The sequence below is a fragment of the Cryptomeria japonica genome, unplaced genomic scaffold, assembly GCF_030272615.1.
Source record: "Cryptomeria japonica unplaced genomic scaffold, Sugi_1.0 HiC_scaffold_379, whole genome shotgun sequence".
Classification (NCBI taxonomy): domain Eukaryota; kingdom Viridiplantae; phylum Streptophyta; class Pinopsida; order Cupressales; family Cupressaceae; genus Cryptomeria; species Cryptomeria japonica.
The window spans coordinates 52,501-67,146 of NW_026729200.1; the positions used below are offsets into that span (position 1 = coordinate 52,501).

Here is a 14,646-nt window from a genome sequence, read left to right on the forward strand (position 1 = left end):
TTTCGCAAGGCAACCTCCATGGGACATGGAAAAGACTCGAGAAGAGAGCTCGCTCACGGGAGAGAGAAGCCAAGGAGACCACGAGAGTGCTGAGAGTGGGACAGCGCTGAATAGGCGGGAGAAGCCTGCGCGTATAAACGGAGATATATATCCAATTGCAACGAAGGAACGTGCCAAAGATCGAGAACAATGGCAGAAATGCTAGTAACGTGCACTTCGGGACCAACGCATCACCGGAAGACAACCGCCAAACATCGAAAGAGTCGCGATGCTCCGCAACCTACGTGCAAAGCGGTCGCACACCGGGTAAGGGAGTGAGAGCCCCAAACATAGCTGGGCGAGGCGCTCACTCCGCTCTTTAATATCTCGTTAATACCGCCAAGGAAATGGCACAAGCACACACACACAAGCATCCTCGGAAGAGGACAGTTCGAGTGACAGGTCAAATCCAAGAGTTCCGAAGACTACCTCCAGGAACAATCGGGAACAAGACCGATTACAAGTCGTCGAGTCTGTTACTGGGCGAACACGAGATGCGCACAGGAAATCGATCAGCCCTCACAATGGCCCAAGGCCAGAGATCGGACTGCTACGATTTACCCCAACAATCATCGTGCCACTCTTCGCAGAGAGGTGATAGACGCCAACGAGCCCGCGCATAGCAATCGAGGTGTAAAAAGGGCGTTGAAGGCAGGAAGCCTGGACGAAAGAGGCTACGAGGTCACCTCGAAGCGGTCTAAGAATCGGGCGCACTTGGGGCGACTACCAGTGCCAACCCCTTATCCCGCGGTGCGTCCGACACACAGAAATTTCCAAGGCGGCCAAGGAGCCTCCCCGCATAGCAATCGGGGTGTGAGGTTACGGATGCAGCATTGATAGCAATCGAGGTGGGAGGCGAAGGATGCAGAAGTGAGAGCCGAGGGATGTAGCAGAGATAGCAATCGGGGTGTGTGATGCAGAAGAGATAGCAATCGAGGTGTGCGGTGGGAAGGGCCCAGCAGCCAGAATGCATGAAGCGACGGATGAAGCAGTGATGACAACCGGGCTGTGAGGAGAGGAGGGATGCAGCCAAGAAAGCAATCAGGGCTCGAGGCAAGGGATGCATCAAGGATAGCAATCATGTTGTGAGGCGAGATTCCAAAGGCTAAACGTGAGAGGCTGCAGGGTCGACTCAGAGAGGTCTATGCATGTGAGAGGCTGAAAGCAAGGTCAACTCGGAGCGGTCTATGCATCGGGCGCGCTTGGGGCGACTACCAGTGCCAACCCCTTATCCCGCGACGCGTCCGACAAAGAGAACGTTCCAAGGCGGCAGAGGAGGTTACCAGCCGAAGGATGCAGTAGCAATAACAGGTATAGTTCCGCGGCGGCCGAGAAGACTCACCGCATAGGAATCGGGATGCGAGGCGAGGGATGCGGCGGGAAGGCCCCGACGGCTAAACGGAAGAGGCTGCAGGGCCGCCTCGGAATGGTCCAAGCATCGGACGCGATTGGGACGACTACCAGTGCCAACCCCTTATCCCGCGATGCGTCCGATACACAGATAGTTCCAAGGCGGCCGAGGAGCCTCACCGCATATCAATCGGGGTGCGAGGCGAGGGATGGGGCGGGAAGGCCCCAACGGCTAGAGGGAAGAGGCTTCAGGGCCACCTCGGAATGCTCCAAGCATCGGACGCGCTTGGGGCGACTACCAGTGCCAACCCCTTATCCCGCGATGCGTCCGATACACAGATGGTTCCAAGGCGGCCGAGGAGCCTCACCGCATAGCAATCGGGGGTGCGAGGCGAGGGATGGGGCGGGAAGGCCCCAACGGCTAGACGGAAGAGGCTTCAGGGCCGCCTCGGAATGGTCCAAGCATCGGACGCGCTTGGGGCGACTACCAGTGACAACCCCTCATCCCGCGATGCGTCCGATACGAAGATGGTTCCAAGGCGGCCGAGGAGCCTCACCGCATAGCAATCGGGGTGCGAGGTGGGGGATGCGGCGAGATGGCCCCAACGGCTAGACGGAAGAGGCCACAGGGCCGCGTCGGAATAGTCCAAGCATCGGACGCGCTTGGGGCGACTACCAGTGACAACCCCTTATCCCGCGATGCGTCCGATACGAAGATAGTTCCAAGGCGGCCGAGGAGCCTCACCGCATAGCAATCCGGGTGCGAGGTGGGGGATGCGGCGAGATGGCCCCAACGGCTAGACGGAAGAGGCTGCAGGGCCGCCTCGGAATAGTCCAAGCATCGGACGCGCTTGGGGCGACTACCAGTGACAACCCCTTATCCCGCGATGCTTCCGATACGAAGACAGTTCCAAGGCGGCCGAGGAGCCTCACCGCATAGCAATGGGGGTGCGAGGTGAGGGATGCGGCGAGATGGCCCCAACGGCTAGACGGAAGAGGCCACAGGGCCGCCTCGGAATAGTCCAAGCATCGGACGCGCTTGGGGCGACTACCAGTGACAACCCCTTATCCCGCGATGCATCCGATACGAAGATAGTTCCCAGGCGGCCGAGGAGCCTCACCGCATAGCAATCGGGGTGCGAGGCGAGGGATGCGGCGAGATGGCCCCAAAGGGTAGACGGAAGAGGCTGCGGGGCCGCCTCGGAATAGTCCAAGCATCGAACGCGCTTGGGGCGACTACCACTGCCAACCCCTTATCCCGCGATGCGTCCGATACACAGATAGTTCCGAGGCGGCCGAGGAGCTGGGGGATGCGGCGAGATGGCCCCAACGGCTAGACGGAAGAGGCTGCAGGGCCGCCTCGGAATAGTCCAAGCATCGGACGCGCTTGGGGCGACTACCAGTGACAACCCCTTATCCCGCGATGCGTCCGATACACAGATAGTTCCGAGGCGGCCAAGGAGCCTCACCGCATAGCAATCGTGGTGCGAGGTGGGGGATGCAGCGAGATGGCCCCAACGGCTAGACGGAAGAGGCTGCAGGGCCGCCTCGGAATGGTCCAAGCATCGGACGCGCTTGGGGCGACTACCACTGCCAACCCCTTATCCCGCGATGCGTCCGATACACAGATAGTTCCAAGGCGGCCGAGGAGCCTCACCGAATAGCAATCGGGGTGCGAGGCGAGGGATGCGGCGAGAAAGCCCCAACGGCTAGAGGGAAGAGGCTTCAGGTCCGCCTCGGAATGGTCCAAGCATCGGACGCGCTTGGGGCGACTACCAGTGACAACCCCTTATCCCGCGACGCGTCCGATACACAGATAGTTCCAAGGCGGCCGAGGAGCCTCACCGCATAGCAATCGGGGTGCGAGGCGAGGGATGCGGCGAGAAGGACCCAACGGCTAGACGGAAGAGGCTTCAGGGCCGCCTCGGAATGGTCCAAGCATCGGACGCGCTTGGGGCGACTACCAGTGACAACCCCTTATCCCGCGACGCGTCCGATACACAGATAGTTCCAAGGCGGCCGAGGAGCCTCACCGCATAGCAATCGGGGTGCGAGGCGAGGGATGCGGCGAGAAGGACCCAACGGCTAGACGGAAGAGGCTTCAGGTCCGCCTCGGAATGGTCCAAGCATCGGACGCGCTTGGGGCGACTACCAGTGACAACCCCTTATCCCGCGACGCGTCCGATACACAGATAGTTCCAAGGCGGCCGAGGAGCCTCACCGCATAGCAATCGGGGTGCGAGGCGAGGGATGCGGCGAGAAGGACCCAACGGCTAGACGGAAGAGGCTTCAGGGCCGCCTCGGAATGGTCCAAGCATCGGACGCGCTTGGGGCGACTACCAGTGACAACCCCTTATCCCGCGACGCGTCCGATACACAGATAGTTCCAAGGCGGCCGAGGAGCCTCACCGCATAGCAATCGGGGTGCGAGGCGAGGGATGCGGCGAGAAGGACCCAACGGCTAGACGGAAGAGGCTTCAGGGCCGCCTCGGAATGGTCCAAGCATCGGACGCGCTTGGGGCGACTACCAGTGACAACCCCTTATCCCGCGACGCGTCCGATACACAGATAGTTCCAAGGCGGCCGAGGAGCCTCACCGCATAGCAATCGGGGTGCGAGGCGAGGGATGCGGCGAGAAGGACCCAACGGCTAGACGGAAGAGGCTTCAGGTCCGCCTCGGAATGGTCCAAGCATCGGACGCGCTTGGGGCGACTACCAGTGACAACCCCTTATCCCGCGACGCGTCCGATACACAGATAGTTCCAAGGCGGCCGAGGAGCCTCACCGCATAGCAATCGGGGTGCGAGGCGAGGGATGCGGCGAGAAGGACCCAACGGCTAGACGGAAGAGGCTTCAGGGCCGCCTCGGAATGGTCCAAGCATCGGACGCGCTTGGGGCGACTACCAGTGACAACCCCTTATCCCGCGACGCGTCCGATACACAGATAGTTCCAAGGCGGCCGAGGAGCCTCACCGCATAGCAATCGGGGTGCGAGGCGAGGGATGCGGCGAGAAGGACCCAACGGCTAGACGGAAGAGGCTTCAGGGCCGCCTCGGAATGGTCCAAGCATCGGACGCGCTTGGGGCGACTACCAGTGACAACCCCTTATCCCGCGATGCGTCCGATACACAGATAGTTCCAAGGCGGCCGAGGAGCCTCACCGCATAGCAATCGGGGTGCGAGGCGAGGGATGCGGCGAGAAGGACCCAACGGCTAGACGGAAGAGGCTTCAGGGCCGCCTCGGAATGGTCCGAGCATCGGACGCGCTTGGGGCGACTACCAGTGACAACCCCTTATCCCGCGACGCGTCCGATACACAGATAGTTCCAAGGCGGCCGAGGAGCCTCACCGCATAGCAATCGGGGTGCGAGGCGAGGGATGCGGCGAGAAGGACCCAACGGCTAGACGGAAGAGGCTTCAGGGCCGCCTCGGAATGGTCCAAGCATCGGACGCGCTTGGGGCGACTACCAGTGACAACCCCTTATCCCGCGACGCGTCCGATACACAGATAGTTCCAAGGCGGCCGAGGAGCCTCACCGCATAGCAATCGGGGTGCGAGGCGAGGGATGCGGCGAGAAGGACCCAACGGCTAGACGGAAGAGGCTTCAGGGCCGCCTGGGAATGGTCCATGCATCGCACGCGCTTGGGGCGACTACCAGTGACAACCCCTTATCCCGCGACGCGTCCGATACACAGATAGTTCCAAGGCGGCCGAGGAGCCTCACCGCATAGCAATCGGGGTGCGAGGCGAGGGATGCGGCGAGAAGGACCCAACGGCTAGACGGAAGAGGCTTCAGGGCCGCCTCGGAATGGTCCAAGCATCGGACGCGCTTGGGGCGACTACCAGTGACAACCCCTTATCCCGCGACGCGTCCGATACACAGATAGTTCCAAGGCGGCCGAGGAGCCTCACCGCATAGCAATCGGGGTGCGAGTCGAGGGATGCGGCGAGAAGGACCCAACGGCTAGACGGAAGAGGCTTCAGGGCCGCCTCGGAATGGTCCAAGCATCGGACGCGCTTGGGGCGACTACCAGTGACAACCCCTTATCCCGCGATGCGTCTGATACACAGATAGTTCCAAGGCGGCCGAGGAGCCTCACCGCATAGCAATCGGGGTGCGAGGCAAGGGATGCGGCGAGAAGGACCCAACGGCTAGACGGAAGAGGCTTCAGGGCCGCCTCGGAATGGTCCAAGCATCGGACGCGCTTGGGGCGACTACCGTTGCCAACCCCTTATCCCGCGATGCGTCTGATACACAGATAGTTCCGAGGCGGCCGAGGAGCCTCACCGCATAGCAATCGGGTTGCGAGGCAGATTATTGGGAAGGGAACCCCCTGGGATGCGGCTCAAGCAGTGCCCAAAGGGACTGGAATGCGGAATCACATCGAGAGACCCAAATGCTATACGAGGGCTCAAATCGAATTATCGATTTGGCCACGACATGGACGCATCGGAACGACTACCTTTGCCGAACCACTCGCAATTGCATCCATACCGAAACCAATAGACATTTCCGTTAGAGCCCTCGCATAGCATTCGGGAATCTCGCATGCCCCTCTAAATCGACCAATGCTGGCGCTCAACGAAAATCCGAGCGCTACCACCGTTCGAGCGCCAGCATTGGTCGAGTTAGAGGGGCACGGGGGAGAATGCTCCAGTCAACACCTCCCCTATATAAGTTATTTGTCCGATTCTCGCACAACCGTAGTCTGCCTCGTCGAATCAAACAACGGTCCCAGATTCCGACTTCCGTTCCGTAGAGACCCAAAAGCTAGATGGAGGCTCGCAAGAAAGAGAGTCGGCGCATAGCAATCGGGTTTCTCGAACGTTTAGGGACCGAGCTCACTTGCGGATAGGGCAAAATCCGCCAAGCAACCCAAAAGCTAGACGGGGGCTCGAATCGAATCGCCTAGGCGGCCACAACAACGACGTGTTGGATCGACTACCAGTGCCAAACCATTCAGCAAGACTAGTCTGTGTCGAGGCCGGATAGAGATTCTCAGAGAGCGCCCGTATAGCATTTAGGAGACCTGCCGCGTCCCTCACACTCGACAAATGGCGGTGCACGTTTATAAATCCGAGCGATCCCAACCCTTTCAAGCACCAACATCGGTCGAGATAGAGGGGCACGGAGGGGGCTGCGTGAGACAACACAGTCCCCTATATAAGTTATTTGTCCGATTCTCACACATCCGAAGAATGGTCATCAAATCGGACAACAGCCCAAACTTCCGACTTCCGTCCCAGAAAGCCCAAGAGCTATCTAAAACGTTCATGGCCGGAACTCGATCGCGGCTATACCAGTCCGCCAAGCAACCCAAAAGCTAGACTGGAGCTCTAGTCGAATCACCTCTGTGGCCATTGCAAGGACGTGTTGGAGCGACTACCATTGCCGAACCATTCCGCAGGTCGAGTCCATACCAAGGCCGCATAGAGATTCACGATGAGCTCCTGCATAGCAATCAGGAGACTTGCCGTGTCCATCACAATCGATAAATCCTGGTGCAAGATTTTTGCATCCGAGCGCTCCAACCAGTCGAGCACCAGCATCAATCGACATAAACGGGCACGGGGGGAGGATGCTCGAGAACACTACCTCCCCTATATAAGTTATTTGTCCGATTCTCAAGCAGCCGAAGTCTGGTCATCGAATCGGGTCAAAGACCACAACTTCCGACTTTACCCACAATGCAAGTCATCGAATCGAACATCGGCCCCCGAGTCGGACTCCATGCGTATGTCAGGTCATCGGACCCAAATTCCGCCTTCCTGCGCATGGCGGGCCATCAATATCAACTCGGTCATCGGACCCAAACTCCGCCTTTCTGCGCATGGCACGCCTTCAAATCGGTCATCGGACCCAAATTCCGCCTTCCTGTGCATGGCGGGCCATCAACATCAACTCGGTCATCGGACCCAAATTCCGCCTTTCTGCGCATGGCACGCCATCAACTCGGTCATCGGACCCAAATTCCGCCTTCCTGCGCATGGCAGGTCATCGGACACAAATTCAGACCTCGCCAATATGCCTACGTATCGAATCGGTCATCGGACCCAACTTCCGACTTCATCCATACTGTAGGGTCTTTGAGGTTGGCGCGGTGCGCTCAACCCGGGGAGTCGACCCATCGAAGCATACACCTCCCCTATATAAGCTATTTGTCCGATTCCCACACCTGTGTAGTTTGCACCTCTGACCAGGACATCGACCCCAACTTCCGAACTCGACTGCAACGACGGCACCAGCGCCTTGGTGCGCACCTTGCGACGCACAGTCCCAACATTCGCCTTCCTGCACATGGCAGGTCATCGGACCCAAATTCCGACCTCGCGAGTATGCCTACATATCGAATCGGTCATCGGACACAACTTCCGACTTCATCCATACCGTAGGGTCTTTGAGGTTGGCGCGGTGCGCTCAACCCGGGGAGTCGACCCAACGAAGCATACACCTCCCCTATATAAGCTATTTGTCCGATTCCCACACCTGTGTAGTTTGCACCTCCGATCAGGACATCGACCCCAACTTCCGAACTCGCCTGCAACGACCGAACCAGCGCCTTGGTGCGCACCTTGCAACGCACAGTGCCAACATTCGCCTTCCTGCACATGGCAGGTCATCGGACCCAAATTCCGACCTCGCGAGTATGCCTACATATCGAATCGGTCATCGGACCCAACTTCCGACTTCATCCATACCGTAGGGTCTTTGAGGTTGGCGCGGTGCGCTCAACCCGGGGAGTCGACCCAACGAAGCATACACCTCCCCTATATAAGCTATTTGTCCGATTCCCACACCTGTGTAGCTTGCACCTCCGATCAGGACATCGACCCCAACTTCCGAACTCGACTAAAAAGACCGCACCAGCACCTTGGTGTGCACCTTGCAACGCACAGTGCCAACATTCGCCTTCCTGCACATGGCAGGTCATCGGACCCAAATTCCGACCTCATGAGCATACCTACTAATCGAATCGGTCATCGGACCCAACTTCCGACTTCATCCATACCGTAGGGTCTTTGAGGTTGGCGCGGTGCGCTCAACCTGGGGAGTCGACCCATCGAAGCATACACCTCCCCTATATAAGCTATTTGTCCGATTCCGACACCTGTGTAGTTTGCACCTCCGCTCAGGACATCGACCCCAACTTCCGAACTCGCCTGCAACGACCGAACCAGCGCCTTGGTGCGCACCAAAAGTGCGCACTTTTGGAGGGCACTTTTGTGCGCTCCAAAGGTGCGCACTTTTGGAGGGCACTTTTGTGCGCTCCAAAGGTGCGCACTTTTGGAGGGCACTTTTTGGAGGGCACTTTTGTGCGCTCCAAAGGTGCGCACTTTTGGAGGGCACTTTTTGGAGGGCACTTTTCTGCGCTCCAAAGGTGCGCACTTTTGGAGGGCACTTTTTGGAGGGCACTTTTCTGCGCTCCAAAGGTGCGCACTTTTGGAGGGCACTTTTTGGAGGGCACTTTTCTGCGCTCCAAAGGTGCGCACTTTTGGAGGGCACTTTTTGGAGGGCACTTTTCTGCGCTCCAAAGGTGCGCACTTTTGGAGGGCACTTTTGTGCACTCCAAAGGTGCACACTTTTGGAGGGCACTTTTTGGAGGGCACTTTTCTGCACTCCAAAGGTGCGCACTTTTGGAGGGCACTTTTTGGAGGGCACTTTTGTGCGCTCCAAAGGTGCGCACTTTTGGAGGGCACTTTTTGGAGGGCACTTTTGTGCGCTCCAAAGGTGCGCACTTTTGGAGGGCACTTTTGTGCACTCCAAAGGTGCGCACTTTTGGAGGGCACTTTTCCTGCGCTCCAAAGGTGCACACCTAGGTGAGCACCTTCGACCACACCTTGTAGCACACCAAACTCTGACTTTCGACTTCATCCGCAATGCAGGGTCTTTGAGGTTGGCGCAATGCGCACAACCAGGGGAGTCGACCCATCAAACCCAACACCTCCCCTATATAAGCTATTTGTCTGATTCTCATACATGCGTAGCCTGCAGGAGCAATTAGGACATCGACCCCAACTTTCGGCTTCTAAACGAAAACAAGGTCTTTGAGGTTGGTGTAATGCGAACAACTAGGGGAGTCAACCCATCAAACCCAACACCTCCCCTATATAAGCTATTTGTCTGATTCTCATACATGTGTAGTCTACAGGAGCAATTAGGACATCGACCCCAACTTTTGACTTCTTAACGAAAACAAGGTCTTTGAGGTTGACGTAATGCGCACAACCAGGGGAGTCGACCCATCAAACCCAACACCTCCCCTATATAAGCTATTTGTCCGATTCTCATACATGTGTAGCCTACAGGAGCCATTAGGACATTGACCCCAACTTTTGACTTCTTAACGAAAACAAGGTCTTTGAGGTTGGCGTAATGCGCACAACCAAGGGAGTTGACCCATCAAACCCAACACCTCCCCTATATAAGCTATTTGTCTGATTCTCATACATGTGTAGCCTGCAACAACGATTAGGACATCCACCCCAACTTCTGAATTCGTCTGCGTTGACCGCACCAAAGGTGCACGCCTTGGTGCTCACCAAAATCCGACTTCCGACTTCTTCTGCTATGCGGGGTCTTTGAGGTTGGCGCAGTGCGCACAACCAGGGGAGTCAACCCACCGAATGCAACACCTCCCCTATATAAGCTATTTGTCTGATTCTCATACATGCGTAGACTGCAGCAATGATTAGGACATCCACCCCAACTTTTGACTTCTTAAACAAGACAGGGTCTTTGAAGTTGGTGCAGTGCACACAACCAGGGGAGTCGACCCATCAAACGCAACACCTCCCCTATATAAAGCTATTTGTCCGATTCTCATACGTGTAGTCTGCAGCAGCGATTAGGACATCGACCCCAACTTCCGAATTCGTTTGCATTGACCGCACCAAAGGTGCACGCCTTGGTGTGCACCTTGGAGTGCACTTTGGTGCTCACCTCGGTGCACACTTTGGTGTGCACCTCGGTGTGCACCAAAGGTGCGCACCTTGGAGCGCACCAAAGGTGTACACTTTGGAGCGCACCACATAGGGTCTTTGAGAGGTTGGCGCAGTGCGCACACCAAGGTGGGTGTTGAGGTGCGTGCCGAGGTGGGTGGGTGCTAGGGTGCGCTCCATGGTGGGTGCCAGGGTGGGTGCGTGCTAGGGTGGATTCCAAAGAGGGTCATAGGGTGGGTGCCAAGGTGGGTTGGTGATATAGTGGGTTCAAAGGTGGGTACTAGGGTGGGTTCCAAGGTGGGTCACAAGTTGGGTGCCAGGATGCGTGGGTGTTAGGTTGGGTGCCAAGGTGGGCTCCTGCGTGGGTGGGTGCTAGGGTGGGTTTCAAGGTGGACGCGAGGGCGGGTGCCAAGGTGGGTAACAAGTTGGGTGTTAGGATGGGTGAGTGCTAGAGTGGGTGCCAAGGTGGGTGGGTGCTAAGGTGGATGCCAAGGTGGTTCACAGGGTGGGTGGGTTCTAGGGTGAGTTCCAAGGTGGGTCACAGGTTTAGTGCTAGGGTGCGTGTCAAGGCGGGTGTCGAGGTGCCTGGGTGCTAGGGTGTGGATGCCAATGTGGGTCATAGGGTGGGTACTAGGGTGGGCTGCAATGTGGGTGCCAAGGTGGGTAACATGCTCGGTTGGTTCTAAATTGGGTGTCAGGGTGGGTGTGCACCCACCTTGCCCGAGGTGGGTGCCAAGGTGCCAGTGTGGGTGGGTGCTAAGGTGGATGCCAAGGTGGGTGAGAAGGTGGGTGATAGGTTGAGTGGTAGGATGGGTGGGTGCCAAGATGGGTCACAGGGTGGGTGCAAGGGTGGGTAGGTGCTAGGGTTGGTGTCAGGGTGGGTGGGTGCTAGGTTGGGTTCCAAGGTGGGTGCGAGGGTGAGTGTCAAGGTGGGTCACAGGTTAGGTGCTAGGATGGGTGAGTGCTAGGGTGCAAAGGTGCCAGGGTGGGTGCTAGGATGGGTCGATGCTAGGGTGAGTGGCAAGGTGGGTCCACAAGTGTCAAGGTGGGTGCCGAGGTGGGTGCCAACTTGGGTTCCAAGGTGGGTGCCAAGTGGGCGACTGCTATGGTGGATGCCAAGGTGGGTCACGGGGTGGGTGCCAAGTTGCTAGGTTGTGTTCCAAGGTGGGTGCCAACGTGGCTGCTAGGGTGCGTGGGTTAAAGGGTGTGTCACAACGTGGGTGCCAGGATGGGTGCGCACCCACACTGGCCAAGACGGGTGCAAGGTTGGGTTCCAAGCCCGGTCACAGGCTGGGTGCTAGGATGGGTGGGTGCCAAGGTGGGCACCAGGGTGGGTGCACCCACCCTGGCCAAGGTGGGTCACGGGGTGGGTCCTAGGGTGGGTAACAGGGTGGGTACTAAGGTGCGTGCCAAGGTGGGTCATGGGGTGGGTGCCAAGGTGGGCACCAGGGTGGGTGTGCACCAACCCTAGCCAGGGTAGGTCACGGGGTGGTTGTCGGGGTGGGCGTCAAGGAGCCAAGGTGGGTGGCAAGTAGCCAAGTTGCGTGCCAAGGTGGGTGTCGGGGTGGGTGCCAAGGATCCAAGGTGGGTGCCAAGGAACCAAGGTGGGTGTCTGGGTGGGTGCCGAGGTGGGAGCCAGGGTGGGTCCCAAGGTGAGTGCAAAGGTGGGTGCCAGGGTCAAGGTGAGTGCCAATGTGGGTTCCAAGGTGCCAGGGTCAGGGTGAGTGCCAATGTGGGTTCAAAGGTGCTAAGTTGGGTGCGAGGTTGGGTGCGAGGGTGGGTGGGTGCCAAGGTGTGCTAGGTGGAAGCCCGGGTGGGTCGGCATCCCATGGGTGTCGAGTTGGGTGCCTGATGGGTGCTTCTTGTCAAGTTTTAGTCGTCGGGACTCATTTCGAGCCTTAGAGGTCGTTTCTTGTCCGGTTGCCCTGTCTTCGACCTGGGAACCCAATTTTGGTCCTCGGGTCCCATTTTTTTTTGTCTCGCATCCCACTTTTGGCCTGTGGCCTTTTCGGGGTCGATTCTCGTTTTGGGCATCAGAGCATGTTTCTTCTCCTAAAACCCAATATTTGTTTATTAAGTCTCGGAACACATTTTTGTTCTCGTGGACCCATCATGGGTCTTGGAACGCATTTGTGGTCCTTGGGTCCCATTTTGCATCCCGAAACTTGTGTTTTGGTGCTTGATCCCTATTTTGGGTGCCCACCTTGCACCAAGTGCGCACCCGGGGCAAACCGAGCGCCTTGGTGCACCGGGGCAAGATCGAGCGTGCACCCGAGGCGCCCCGAACATGCACCAAGGTGCACTCGGCCCACATGTGAGCGCAGGTCGTTGCGCCCGAGGTGGTGTGTGGGCACCGCGTTGCAGACGGGACACTGCACGCACACGACGCCCCGTCCAGGTGCACGCACGTAGGCCGGGCCGGGTGCACACCCGACGCCCTAGCAAGGTGCGCGCACCCGGGCAGGGCTCACACTTGGCGAACGGGGCGCACTTCGCGAGGGAGGGTGTGCACCTCGACGGGGGTGGGTGGCCGGGGTGGATTCGCACGTGGGTCGCGGTTTGCTAAGTACACACTGCGACAAGCTCATAACGGGTGCGATCATACCAGCGTTAGTGCACCGGATCCCATCAGAACTCCGCAGTTAAGCGCGCTTGGGCCGGAGTAGTACTAGGATGGGTGACCTCCCGGGAAGTCCCGGTGTTGCACCCTTTCTTAGTTTTTCGCCGGGCGTCGCAATGCTATTTGAATAAACCTTTTGCCCGTTTGCGTTCTCGTCGGGGCCGGGCCGGGCCGGGGTGCGCTGCCCGCACTACCGCGCGCGCGGGGGCGACACCGAGCGCGCACCCGAGGCGCCCCGAGCACACAGGCCACGGTGCAACCCGGGCGTTGTGCGCGCACCCCGGTGCGCCCGAGGTGCTGCGCGCGCACCCAGGTGAAATCGGTGTGCACCTCGGCCAGTGCGCGCTCGGTCGAGTCGCGCACGTTGGCCAAGGTGCACGGTGATGTTTCTTACTCTAAGGTTCCGCACCAGACGCCCGGGACAGGTGAGCGAAGCTGGGCGGGGCCGGGTGCGCGGCCGGGGCAGGTGCACGCAGCTGGAGAGAGCTTTGGAGCACACCAGAGGTGCGCACCTTGGAGCACACTTCGGAGCGCACCAATGATGCGCTCCATTCAAAAGTTTCCTGAAAAGGCAAAAAAAGTTGAGATTATAGAATTTCCCACTTGAGAGATTGTAAAAAAAAAAAATTTAAAATGAAGGAAACGCGGGTGCCAAGGTGTGCGCGCCCGGGTGCGCAGCCCAGCCAAGGTGTGCGCACCAAGGCGCCCACCCTGGCGAAGGTGCACGCAAGGTGCGCACCCGAGGCAAACCGGACAATTAACCCAACTTTCGACTTCGCGCGCACCTGCGCACCTTGGAGCGCACTTCGGAGCGCTCCTTGTTGCGCACCAATCTTGGGCACCTCGGAGTGCACCATGGCGCCCACCAAGGTGCGCACCCGGGGCAAACCGAGCTCCGACTTCGTGCGCACCTTGGAGCGCACGAAAGGTGCGCACCATGGCGCCCACCAAGGTGCGCAGCCCAGCCAAGGCGTGCGCATCAAGGTGCGCACCCTGGCGAAGGTGCGCACCCGGGGCAAACCGAGCTCCGACTTCGTGCGCACCTTGGAGCGCACAAAGGGTGCGCAACCCAGCCAAGGTGTGCGCACCCCGGGCAAACCGAGCTCCGAATCGTGCGCACCTTGGAGCACACTTCGGAGCCCTCCTTGGTGCGCACCGATGTTGCGCACCTCGGAGCGCACCCGGGGAAAACAATGCAATTAACCCGACTTTCGACTTCGTGGGCACCTCGGAGCGCTCTCGGGTTCGCACCTCGGAGCACACCGAGGTGCGCACCTTTGATGCGCTGCCTTCACCAATTTCCAGAAAAGGCAAGAAAACATTGAGAAGGTGTGCGCACCGAGGTGCCCACCCTGGCGAAGGTGCACGCGAGGTGCGCACCCGGGGCAAACCGGGCTCCGACTTCGTGCACGCCATGCTGCGCACCTTGGAGGGCCATGGTGCGCACCTTGGAGCACACTTCGGAGCGCTCAATGGTGCCCAACCCAGCCAAGGTGCCCACCGCGGCGAAGGTGCACGCGAGGTGCGCACCCGGGGCAAACCGGGCTCCGACTTCGTGCACGCCGCACCTTGGAGCACACTTCGGAGCGCTCCTTGGTGCGCACCAGGGCGCGCAACCCAGCCGAGGTGCCCACCCCGGCGAAGGTGCACGCGGGGTGCGCACCCGAGGCAAACCGGGCTCCGACTTCGTGCACGC

General features: G+C 59.1%; 1 non-coding gene across 1 annotated transcript; it reads left to right on the forward strand.

Annotated features, from left to right (window-relative positions):
- The first annotated feature begins 12,921 nt into the window (after nucleotides 1-12,921).
- Nucleotides 12,922-13,040, forward strand: LOC131871207 (5S ribosomal RNA). Its single transcript, XR_009369474.1, has one exon. It is a non-coding gene; the product is annotated as a 5S ribosomal RNA (ribosomal RNA).
- Nucleotides 13,041-14,646: the final 1,606 nt, after the last annotated feature.